A 12774-nucleotide genomic window follows, 5' to 3' on the forward strand; every position below is an offset into this window, starting at 1 on the left:
TTCTGCTATACTTCTCTCTTCCCTTCCCATTTCTCCTGATCCTTTTCTCTCTCTCTTCTTCGCTGTTTCCATTTCCGAGTCCCTCCACTCTTCCTCTTACACCTTCATTTTTTTTTCACTTTTCCCCATCCCTACTCTCCTTCCATTTTCTACCCGATATTCCCTTTCCCATTTCTCTTCTCTTTTCTCCTCTACCGCTCTTCTCCTTCCTCTTCATTTCCCTCCCGCCAATTCTTCTTTTATATTTACCCCCCCCCCTTTTCTGCCCGGCTTCTGCGTTTCCTTCTTCCTTCTCTTCCTCCTTACCCAAGTCTTTGGCCTCCCTTGCTTTCCCCTTGCCCAGGAGTCTCGCCTGGAGCTGTCCAAGTACCTGTGGTCTTCAGTGTCTCGAAGCTGATGCTTTACATTTGGATACCAGGAGGAAATTTGCCTTGGGGGTAGAAGTGAGGGGTGGTAGTAAGGGAAATGAAGGGAGGTATAGACTAACCTGTAGTGGGATTGGGGAGAGGGAAGACCTGCGGGACTGGGAGAGTAATCCTCTCCCTCTCGTCTCCAGAGGGAGGAATAATGAAGTGCCAGGACTCAGATGAAGCGGTACATGTGTATGTATTTATGAGAAGCAAATGTGTCAGGCTGCGGGGCTCCTCTTGTCCCAATGGCCCCTGTGGTTCTGCTCAAGGTCTCAGATTCTCTTCCGTTCTAAAGACCACTCTCCGAGCCAGAGATTTATTTATTTTGGGGGAAAAAAACAATAGAAAGAGAGATAACTTGCACTCTCCTGGAATGCTTTAGCGGTAGGACTGCCTAGAGGCAAGCAGCTGAATGAAATGACCCCCAAGTTCCCTCCTAGCCTGCAAATTGTTCTCCCAGGCTTCTCATCATCCTGAACCAGCCATAGAGAGGAGAGGGAGGGAGGAAGGGAGGGAAGGAGAGAGAGAGAGAGAGAGAGAGAGAGAGAGAGAGAGAGAGAGAGAGAGAGAGAGAGAGATTGATTTAACAGAACAGGGTCAATGTAATGGTCAAGCTGGACACTTTTGCCAAAGTGCCATTTTGCATTACAAATTATTTTGTAAATAATGATTAGTCAGCAGAGGAGGCTGCTTTGTGAGTGTGCTGCTCCAGGAACCTTTGTATCTCACCATCACCATTTTGCTCTGTCCCACCAGCTTTCTAGCAGTCCTTTTCTTTTCACAGCTAGACAATTGGAAGGATAACTCACCCCTCTCATTTCTCCACCAACCCTTATTTCCCTAATTCCACCACTCCCCCTCCTAGTGTTTTCCTGAAGGCAGGTCTAAGCAAGATTGGAAAACTTGGCCTCCTGACTATGTTTGTATCTGTCCATCAGATGTCTTGAGCTTGTGCTACAACACATGTGGCTTATCACAAAATAAACAGAGAGGGGCTGTGGAAAACAGGATTTTCTGGCAATAAAATATGCACATTTATAAAAAAGTATTAATTTTTATGCATCCCATTTTGAGTCCCTCCCCCCTCCCCAAGCATCTGTCTCTCTTGCCTATTGCTGGGTCTGATGAAAGGATGCCAATTACCTTTTAGTCACCAAATCCAATAGTCTCCTATGTTAGCTCAAAGACATCTTGGAGATTATCTCATCTAACCACCTCCCAGAATGACTTACATATGAAGCTTCCAAGAAAGAGGTCATAACATGCTCAATATTATCAGCAACCAAGCAAACACTAAGCATTTATTTGGTGCTAACTGTGTGCCAGGCACTACATTAGGCTCTGGGAATACAGACAAAAGCCAGACAATCCCTACTCTCAAGGAACTTACATCCTTTTGTGTGTGTGCGTGTGTATGTGTGTGAGGGGATGGTGTAGATATAGCAGGCCCACTGATAAGTAAATACAAGGCAATAGAAAGTAAATAGAAAATAACCAGGGAGGGCAATCAGGAAAGGCCTCATTTCAAAGGTGCCACTTGAACTGAACCTTGAAGGAATTGTAGGGCTTAAAGGCAGAGGTAAGATAAAGAGTATTCCAGCTATCAGGGACAGCTTTGTGCAAAGGGAAAGGAAGGGGAAATAGTATGTCATATACAGGGTAGCATCATGTAGATCATTTCAACTTTATTTTTTAATTGACAGCTAGGTGGTGCAGTAGATAGAACACTGGTCCTGGAATCAAGAAGAACTGAGTTTAAATCCAGCTTCAGATACTAACTAGCTGTGTGACCTTGGCTAAATCAAGTCAACTGCTATTCCCCTCCATTCACTCAACTGGAATATAGGGACAATAATAGTGCCTACCTTTCTTTCAGGGTTGTTGTGAGGATCAAATGAGATAATATTTGCCAAGTAAGAACATAGTAAGAACTATATAAATGTTAGCTATTACTAATTACATTCTTCCCCCGCAATGAACAAACATCCCTTTCCCCCCTCCAAGGAAAAACAATTCTACCAAAAATGCCTATTGACTTGTGATAGGGGGTATGCATTATTGCCCTGGAAAGGAAGGCTGGAGACATGTTGAAGGGCTTTAAACGTCCAACAGAGGAGTTTATATTTTAGCTTAGAGGCAATTGGGAGTCTTTGAAGCTTCTAGAGCAGGGAAATGATTCGGCTGATCTCTGCTTTAGCAATATCAATTGCCCCTTCCCTGCACTGCACAGTGTGAGAGGCCACTATTTCCCTTGATTCCCTCTTCCCACCCCCAACTCCAATCAATTGAATACTCTTATGATTATTTCCTCTGACCTAGAAAATTCCTAGGTACTATTCCTCTAACCCATATGATTTAGGCTTGCTATCGTTTATATCAAAAGACCTCCAAAAACCGAAACAAGCCCTCTTTCCCCTTGTGACCTCTAAACAAGTCCTCATCCCTATTTAGCATAGCTCCAACCTCTAAGTCCCTATTCTTTTCTGCTCTAACCTTCTACTATGACTTCTGGGTCTTCTTTTCTATAATTAACAAACTCTTCTTCATCTTAAATCTTTTTTTCACACTATTTCCATGCAGTGTTCATAAAAACCTAGCTTCTCCATAAAGACCTCATTTCTTGCCAATCACTTCAGTATTGGGTACTCCTTTCATGTCAGTAGGAAAAACTGACTTTTCTATGGTCACTTCTGGACTTTCCTTGCCACCATCTCCCAGTAGTTTCTCTTTCATTCTGTTTCATTCCATCCATCTGGAAACTCTTAAGATTATTGTTACTGTCACCTACCAGCCTCTATTTCCATCTTATTCTTTTCTCATTTTGTACCTGTCTCACAGTCTTCTCCATCCCAACCCAAGACCTCATTTTTGACCATTTAAATATTGACTCTGATGAACTTCCAACATTCTAGCCTCCCACTTCTCTGACCCTCTCCTCTTCTGTGACCAGCACCTCTACCCTATTTCAGTCACATAATCTTGAACTTTCAAATTCCCTTCTCTGACTCCAACCTCTTGTACTTCCATTTCTCTCTCTGTCTCAGTCCTCTGAAACTTCTTCTTCATCATTCCTATGACTTTAGGCTCTTGAGGTTCTAGTCCATCAGTCCTGGTCTGGTCTCATTTTCATTCTTTTCATAGTCTTGACAGTATCATAATCAATTCAACTTTACATTTTTATCCCTTGATCCCTTGTCCTGCCATTCATGCCCTGCAACTTTTAAATTCCAGGTTGGGCCCTTTACCCCCTTCTACCTTTTCTACTCCTACTCCCATGATGCTAAGCACTCCTGGAGGAAATCATTCAACAGTGTCAACTTCACTATAAATCCATGTTCCCTAAATACAACTGGATCTTCACTGCTGCATGGCAAATGCTTTAGCCAAATCTGATCAAAACTTTATCAAATACCTCACAGGGACTCTGTCAAATCTTTTTTTCTCATAGACCAAATGTCAGCCCCCTTCCTATCATTTAATAAATGACCTAATCTCCTTCTTTCCTGAAAAAAATTGAGGTCAACCACAGAAAATTCTCCAATCTCCCTTGACCAAACATTTAGTGAGTATTTTCTGTATCTCACTCACTCCATCATAATGTCTCTATATCTTCACCAACCTATGACTTTGTTTCAGCCTCAGAGAATGAAATAACCTTTGTACTTGCCAGGACTGACCCCTGTACTTGTAGCCTGGATTCTATTCCCTTCTATCTTTTCTTGGTTGTTGCCCTATCAATCATTTCCCCTTTCCACCTCATCTTCAAATGCTGCCTATCTTCTGCCTCTTTCCTGGAAGCCTACAAACACACTCAGATCTCCTCCACCTTTAAAACCCTTCAGTTGACCCTCACAACCCCTCAAATGATTGATCTGATCTTTTTCTCTGTCTCCTCCCTTATCACTCCTCAATGCCTAGAATTCTAGCTTGCCATCATTGCCTCCAATCCCTCAGCAGCTCATTTGCTCTCTGGCTTGCAATCATGTTTCCAACCCCACCATTCTACAGAAATCACTGTCTCAAAGTTTACCAGTGATTTCTTAATTGTTGAATTCAGTGGCCTTTTCTTACTTCTTCTTCCCCTTGACCTTTCTGCAGTTTTTGACACTGTTGAGCCCCACCTCCTCCTCCTCCTCCTCCTGGATACCCTCTTCTCCCTTTACTTCCTGGCCCAGGCCCAGCCTAGATGGCCTCAATTTAGGCCATGTTACTCTGGGCCATCTTGACAGCATGAAGAAAGGAGGCTGGAGCTGCTACAGTTTTTGTAGATATTAATTCTGGCTCATGTGGTTAAAAAATCAAAAGAATGAAAAAAAATAGAAGAAAATATGAATTAACTCTTTGGGAAAACTGACCTAGAAAACAGATCAAGGAGAGATAATTCTCTTGTATCTGCTCATTTCACTTTGCATCAGTTCATGTAAATCTTTCCAGGTTTTTCTGAAAGCATTTTATAGCACAATAGTATTTCATTAAAATCATACACCACAAATTATTCAGCCATTCCCCAATTGATGAGCATCCACTCAATTTCATGATAGAAAGTCCAGATCTGCTATTTACTTTAATAGTTGTAGAAGCAGGGAGGACAGGACAGAAAAGGAATTTCCATAGATGTTAATGGTGGCTCATCCAGAAAGATCTTCACCCAAATGTTCTTTGTCCTATTTACCCACTTTCTGGATTTCCTCAAATAAATGTATCTTGTTATTATGTAATATTATCTCACCCCCTTTTAATATTTTCTGTTCATTTGAACTCCTCTTGGATATTTTCTCCCACCTGAGTTTGTATGACACTTTTCTCCTGGTTCTCCACTTACCTCTCTGACAGTTTCTTCTTACTCTGCTTTGCTGGTTCATCAGCACCTCCCTCTCTTCTTTCTTCCATAGCTCTGCCCTGAGTCTTAACTTCTTTTTCCCTATTCTCTCCCTTATTGATCTAAAAGATTCTTTGGATTAAATTATCACCTGTAGTTGACTCCCATGACTATGTTCGCTCATAAACTGTAGCATCTCTGTACTGGAGGCAGCTCTAACTGGTTTGTCAGAGACAATTGTTACATTTTCAGTGTGAGGATTTAGACCTCAGAAATAAGCAGTCACTAGAATTCAGGTCTTGATTTATTGTTTTTTGGTTATCTGGACATACTAAAGCATTAATAATATAAATTAAACTTAAAATTATGTGTGAATACATTTTGAGAGCTTGGTTGTTAAACATTAACCTATACATTCTTGTCTATGAATATTACTTGAGTTCAGCATAAGTATGGTAGAAGGCTCAGGAAATGAAATCATCACCAGATTGGTGATGTAGGCTGATAATGATAATAGTAAATGGTATCTAGATAGTGCTTTAGGGCTTGTAAAGTGCTTTACATCTATTATTTCACATGTCTCACAATATCCCTGCATAGCTCTCACTTGCTGCTGAGCATCTCCACCTGAATCTTAAATTCAATGTGTCCAAAATGAAAGTCACCATCTTCAACACATCCTTCTTCAAACTTCCCTGTTTCTGTTGACAATATCACCATCTTTGTAGTAACCCAAGTTCAAATTTTGGAGTCATTGACTCTTCCTTCTCTCCATCATCTTTTTCCTTTCCACCTCCTCACATTCTGGTATCTACTCAGTTTTCAAGTCCTCTTGGTTTTCCCCTCCACAATATTTTGCTCATCCATTTCCTCTCCTTTACCACTAGAATAGTTTCCTAGAATGTTGTAATAGTTCCTAATTGATGTCCCTGACTCTGGTCTCCCCTTTCACCAATCCATTTCCTCTTCATCCACAGCTGCCAAATAATCTTCCTCAAGTACAAATTTGACTATGTCACTTCCTTATTCAAAAACAATCAAAGGCTCCCTTTTGTCTCTAGGATAAAATTCAAATTCCTCCATCTGGCATTTAAAACCCTCAACTTTCTGACTCCAGTCTTTCACATTGCTTTCCTTCACCCCACATCATTTTTTTTGCAGGGCAATGAGGGTTAAGTGACTTGCCCAGGGTCACACAGCTAGTGAGTGTCAAGTGTCTGAGGCCGGATTTGAACTCAGGTCCTCCTGAATCTAGGTCCAGTGCTTTATTCACTGTGCCACCTAGTTGCCCCCCCCACCCCATATCATTTTAAGACAAAATTCACTACTAACTGTTCCTTGAATCTGACCTCTCATCTCTAACTTCTGTACATTTGCACAAGCCATTCCTGATATCTGAAATGTACTCACTCTTCATCTTGTCTTTCAGATTCCTTATCTTCCTTTCAGGTCAGCTCAGATGATCCTTCCTTTAGAAAGTCTATCCTAATACCAGCTGTTAATGCTCTCTCCTTCCATACATTTTCATAAAGCACTGTCTGAATCTCTCCTTTGTCCCCTGCTCTGCTTTGTATCATATTTACCTCTGTACTTGTTGGGTCTTCTTGCTACCACAGGATGCAAGTTCCTTTAAGTCAGAGATTGAGTTATGTTTATTTTTCTATCCTCAGTGCCTGGTATATGGTCTTGAACATCGTAAGCTCTTAGAAATGCTTGTTGAATTGAGTTGTTAAAATAACTACCTCTGCACCCTCTTCCTTGCTCTTTTTTTACCTTCCATCTTTACCTTCTAACAGGGTGTTCCTGTTAGATTTCACTAAAATCTCTGCCTGATGCTGTCAACTCTCAATGTGTTTCCAGTCATAACTTCTCACTGGAATGCCAGTACCTTCTTTTCAGGTGTCTAGAGTAATTTTCTGAATTGATGTCTATTACATTAAAAGTCCAAACAGAGCTATAATTTACTTAGGGTTACCAGGGTTGTTACCCTAGGAAGGAGGCACTATTAAGATACCCATTTTGCAGATGGGGAAACTGAGGTGGAGATTTAGATGATTTGGCGAAGATCACACCTTGATCTGAGGGTAGATTTTAACTCAGGTCCTCATGACTCTAGAGTAAGTGTTCTATTCACTGCACCACCTAGTGGCCTCATGACTAAAGCCAGGGTTGCCATAATCTTATTCAAACTTGTTCCTTTTCCCAGTTTTCCCATTTTTTCAATGGTGATATTCTTCCAGATTCCCAGGTTCAAGACATTGGGATAAATTCTCTCTCTCTTTAATTTTCCATGTTGAATTAGTAATCAAGTCTTTTCAATTCTCTTCATGAATTGTTTCTATTCCTATGGGATTAATGAATGAATGAATAAAGGGATATTTATTAAGTGCTTACTGTGTGCCAGTTATTGTGCTAAGAACTTGAGAAACAAATAAAAATAAAAACCAAGATGTAAGGATCCAACCACTTGGGCAGCCAAAATGTAACATAAATAAACAAATATAAAATTCAGGTGAAAGTAATTTGAAATCCAAAGGCATTAGCACCTGGGAAAAGTCTCTGGTAGAAGACAGGATTTGAGCTGTGTCTTCAAGGAAGCTAAATAAACTGAAATGGAGGTGAGGGGGCAGAGCATTATGCAAAGGTATAGAAATGGGAGAATAGAGTATCATGTTAAAAAGAATGTGAGGAGGCTTCTGCTGCTATATTAGAATTCATAGAAGGGAAGGAGTAAGGCTGGAAAGGTAGAAATGGGCCAGATCTTTATATTTGATTCTGGAAGTAATGGGGAAACACTGAATAGGGAGGTGAGATGGTCAGAGCCACAGTCTAGATCAATCACCATCAACTAAATGGAGGATGGATCAGAGTGGGTAGAGACTTGAGGCACAGAGATTAATTAGAAGGCTATTGCAATAGTACAGATGAGAGGGGCTGAAAGTCTGAATTAGAGTTGTAATTGTATGAATGGAGAGAGATGTTCATATATGAGAAATGTCTGTTAGTAAGTCATAAAGTATTTACTAGACAACTACTTTGTTCCAGGCACTGTGCTAAGCACTAGGGATACCAACAACAACAACAAAAAAAGCAAAAGACAATTCCTGCTGTCTAGGAGCTCCCAGTCCGATGGTGAAAGAAAACATGTAAACAATTATGTCCAAACAAGATATATACACAGTATAAAGAGATAATCAGCAGAGACAAGGTACTAGCTTTGAGGGGTTTGGGGAAAGACTTCTTGGTAGAAGGTGGAATTTTGACCAAGTCTTGAAGGAAGCCAGGGAAATCAGAAGGTGGAAATGAAGAAGCAGAGAATTCTAGGTATGAGGGACAGCCAATGAAAATGCCTGGAAGTAGTTTGCAAAGGTAGAAAAGACAAAATTTGACAATACGAATGACTGTGAGAAAGGAGTCAAGGATGAATCTGAGATTGTGAGCCTTGATGCCTGGAAGAATGGTAGTACCCTTGACTGTAATTGAGGAATTCAGAAGGGAGGAGGATTTAGAGGTAAAGATAATTCTTTCTTATACATATGTTGAATTCAAGATGCTTACTGGATATCTGTACTGATCCCTTATTTTGGCAACTTTCTGTAGCACATATTTCAGGGGCAACAATTCATTAAAATGGTGTTTGTACTAGGCTCCAGATATCAGTGTACCAAGGTACATGATAATAAAGAATTTCTTTTAGGAAAGACATTTACATTATGGAGATTGTCCAGAAAAAGGCATCTAGGATGGTAAAGGGGAAGAGAAGACATGTCACAGAAGAAGAAAGTATTGTAGAGTGGAAAGAGTACTTGATTAAAAAACAGAGAACTTGAATTCAAATCCTATCTCTGGAACTTACTATTTGTGTCAAATAACTTGATCTCTCTCAACCTCAGTTTCTCCATGGTACATAACCGGGGAAGTGGACTAGATTGTCTTTTAAGGTATCTTGCACCTCTAAATCTACGATCTGAAACTGGAGGTACTTGCCATTTAGAAGAGAAGACTTATTGGCAGAGGAGTATGAACTCTGAAGCTAGATGACTCCTTGTCAAGGATATTGTGGAGGGAATTCATGTTTGTGATATATATAGCCGGGAGTAGCTAAACTCCAAGGTCCCTTGCAACTCAGGTGCTGTGTCTTCATTTTTTTTAATGTGTTATTCATTTATTTTAAACATCCTTTAAAAAATTGAATCCTAAATTCTTTCATTCCTTCTATCCCCTCTCTTCCTCAATGAAGAGGCAAGAAGTATGATATCAATTATACATGTGAAATCATGCAAAACATATTTCCATATTAGCCATATTGCCAAAAAAGGCAAGAGAAATAAAGAAAGTGGAAAATTTATACTTCAGTTTGCACTCAGAGTTCATCTGTTCTGTCTCTGTAGGTGGATTGCATTTTACAACATGAGTCCTTTGGAATTGTCATGGAGCATTGTACTGATTAGAGTAGCTAAGTCATTCACAGTTGATCATTATTACAATAGTACTGTTAGTGTGTACAATCATCTGGTTCAGCTCACTTCACTTTGATCAGTTCATACAAGTCTTCCTAGTTTTTTTGTAAAACCACCCTGCTTGCCATTTTGTGTAATACAATAGTATTCCATTACAATCACATACCACAGCTTGTTCAGCTATTCTCCAGTTGATGGGCATTCCCTCAGTTTCCAGTTTTTTGCCACCACAAAAAGAGCTGTTCTAAATATTTTTGTATATGTGTGTCCTTTCCCTTTTTCCTTTGATCTCTGTGGGATACAGACTTAGTAAAGTATTGTTGGGTCAAGGGTATGCACAGTTTTATGACCCTTTGGATATATAGTTCCAAATTGTTCTCCAGAATGGTTGGACCACTTCACAACTCCACCAAGTGTGTTAGTGTACCTATTTTCCCATAATCCCTCCAGCATTCGTAATTTTTCTTTTCTGTCATGTTAGCTAATCTGATAGATGTAAGGTTTTATTTTATACCTCAGGAATGTTTTATTTTGTATTACTCTAATCAATAGTGATTTAGAAATTTTATCATATCACTATTGATAGATTTGATTTCTTCTGAAAAGTCTGTTCATATCCTTTGACCATTCGTCAATTGAGGAATGGCTCTTATTTTTATAAATTTGACTTGTTTCTCTATATAGTTGAGAAATGAAGCTTTTATCAGAGAAACCTGATGTAATTTGTTATATATTACTTCATTGTCTATGTATCTTTTAGTGAAATGTATAATTATCTCTTTTAATTAGGTCTATTTTTGCTTTTCCTTTGTCTGAGATTATGATTGATTACTGCTGCCTTTTTAACCTCAGCTGAAGTATAATAGAGTCTGCTTGAACCCCTTGTTTTAACTCTGTGTGTTTCAAGTTTGTTTCTTGTAAACAACATATTTTTGGGTTCTGGTTTCTACTTCATTTAGCTTCTCCACTTCCATTTTATGTGTGAGGTCATCCCATTCCCATTCACAATTATGATTCCTGACTGTGTATTTCCCTCTATCTTCTGTTTATTCTCTTTCTCTTTTTATTCTGTTCCTCCACAGAACTTTATTTTGCTTCTGACTACTGTCTCCCTTGATCCACCCTCCTTTTTATCACCTGCCCCACCTTTATCTTCTTTCCAGTCTAATTCCCTTTTGGATAAAATGGATTTCTATACCCAACTAAGTGTGTATGTATATTCTTTGCTCTTTGAACCAATTCCAATGAGAGTGAAGTTAAAACATAGCATTCACCACCCATCTATCTATCTATCTATCTATCTATCTATCTATCTATCTATCTATCTATCTATCTATCTATCGATATCATCTCAACATAACAGACTCATAGCTCTGTCTTCTGTTTATGTGGAGTCTTTCTAATGACCCTAATAATGTTAAAGTTTGTAGAGGTTACATTCATCACCTTTCCATATAGGAATGTAAGCAGTTTAACCCAACTAGGACAGCTAGTGCAAAGATCTGGGGACTGAATGTTGTATCTGAAGAGTATCAGGTATATTGCATACATACTGTTTATATTTTTTCAAATTAATATATGTATGCATGTCTGTACTTTGTTTGTATTATATATTCTTTGTTTATATACTATTATATTTGTTATATATCCTGCTTATTATCATTTGAAGAGGAAGAGAGAAAGCTTTCAAACAACTTGTTAATGTCGGCAACAAATGAACTGACCATAAATAAAGCCAAGGATTCTTTACTGATTGAAAGGAAGCTTATTTTAGTGGCTAGAGGGTCTACTCTTTGAACTGAGAAGACCTGGGTTCAAATCCTGCCCTTGATACCTACCACTGGTGTGACCAGCCAATTCCCCTCACCTCTCAGTATCCTCAGGCGATCTTCTAAGTCTACAAATTGCAGGTGAGTCTTGATCTGTATTGGTGGAGATGAGTTCCTCACACCTATGAGAGCAAAGGCCTGGTGAAACCACTTATTTAAGTTTTCACATGTTCTGTCCTCTGGAAGGTCCTTGAAGGCAGAGGCTGACAATTTTGGTCTTTGAATCCCCAATACTTAGCACAGTGTCTTGCATATAGTTAGTACTTAATACCTTTTTAAAAATTGAATTGAATTTGTGTCAAATAAATAAGGCTTCAGGTCACGAAGGAGTTGGGTTTCTCATCCAAAATAACTAGACAGCTAGATTTTACTGTCAACCATACTCAGCCCTCAAGGGGGTTCCTTTAGAGAAGAGACTGCTTTTTTCCTTTTTGGCTTTCTAGAGTTTAGCACAGTACCTGGCACATAAGTATTGTTGTTGTTGTTTGTTGTTTTGTTTTCTGAAGAAGACCAGTGGTGTCATGGGGTGATGTCTTGAATTGCAAGTGGATTGGATTTAAGTGAGGCAGCCTCACTCTCTCTTCAAGAGTCACTGAAGTCCAATGGCAGGACAAAAGTCAACATGACTGGTGATGGCCCCAGATGCAGTGGATGACCTTGGCATCTTTGGTGCCTAACCAAGCTCTGAGTGCCCCACAGTGCCTGCCTCGGCCACCTTCAAGACCATCAGAACCAATTGTGTTCATCTGCTTTTTCCACTGGGGTGGGGGGGAGGGAGTCTTTACATGCTTGACATCCTCCTAACTCTCAGATAGCTTTGAAGCCAGTTGCTTACCCTTGTCCTGGCTCAGCCTGTCTGCTGAGATGGTCTTAACAGGCTGTGGCTGCTACACATGCTACAGCTTCTTGGAGCCACAGGTGAGAGTTATGTGAGAGTGGATACCAAGGGTGGATGAGTAGCCCTGAGAAAAGCGCTCAACAGCATCATCTCTCTGAAGACCCCCAAATACCCCTGTCAAACAGCAGGTGTTCAATAAATGCTTGGTGACTTGACTTGCTCACATGCTCAGTAAGTGTTTAGTTAGTTCCCTTGATTTTCCAGATGTAGCCTAAGAGGATCCCAGGAACTTAGAGTAGGAGAAATTTGAGAGGTCATATCTGAATCATGAGCCTCTGTGGCAGTATTCTGGACAAGTAAATCGTTCCTAGACTTATGAAAACCTTCCTTTCTCTCTCTTTCTGAGTCTTACCAGAGA

The sequence above is a fragment of the Dromiciops gliroides genome, chromosome 1 (genome assembly GCF_019393635.1).
Source record: "Dromiciops gliroides isolate mDroGli1 chromosome 1, mDroGli1.pri, whole genome shotgun sequence".
Taxonomy (NCBI): domain Eukaryota; kingdom Metazoa; phylum Chordata; class Mammalia; order Microbiotheria; family Microbiotheriidae; genus Dromiciops; species Dromiciops gliroides.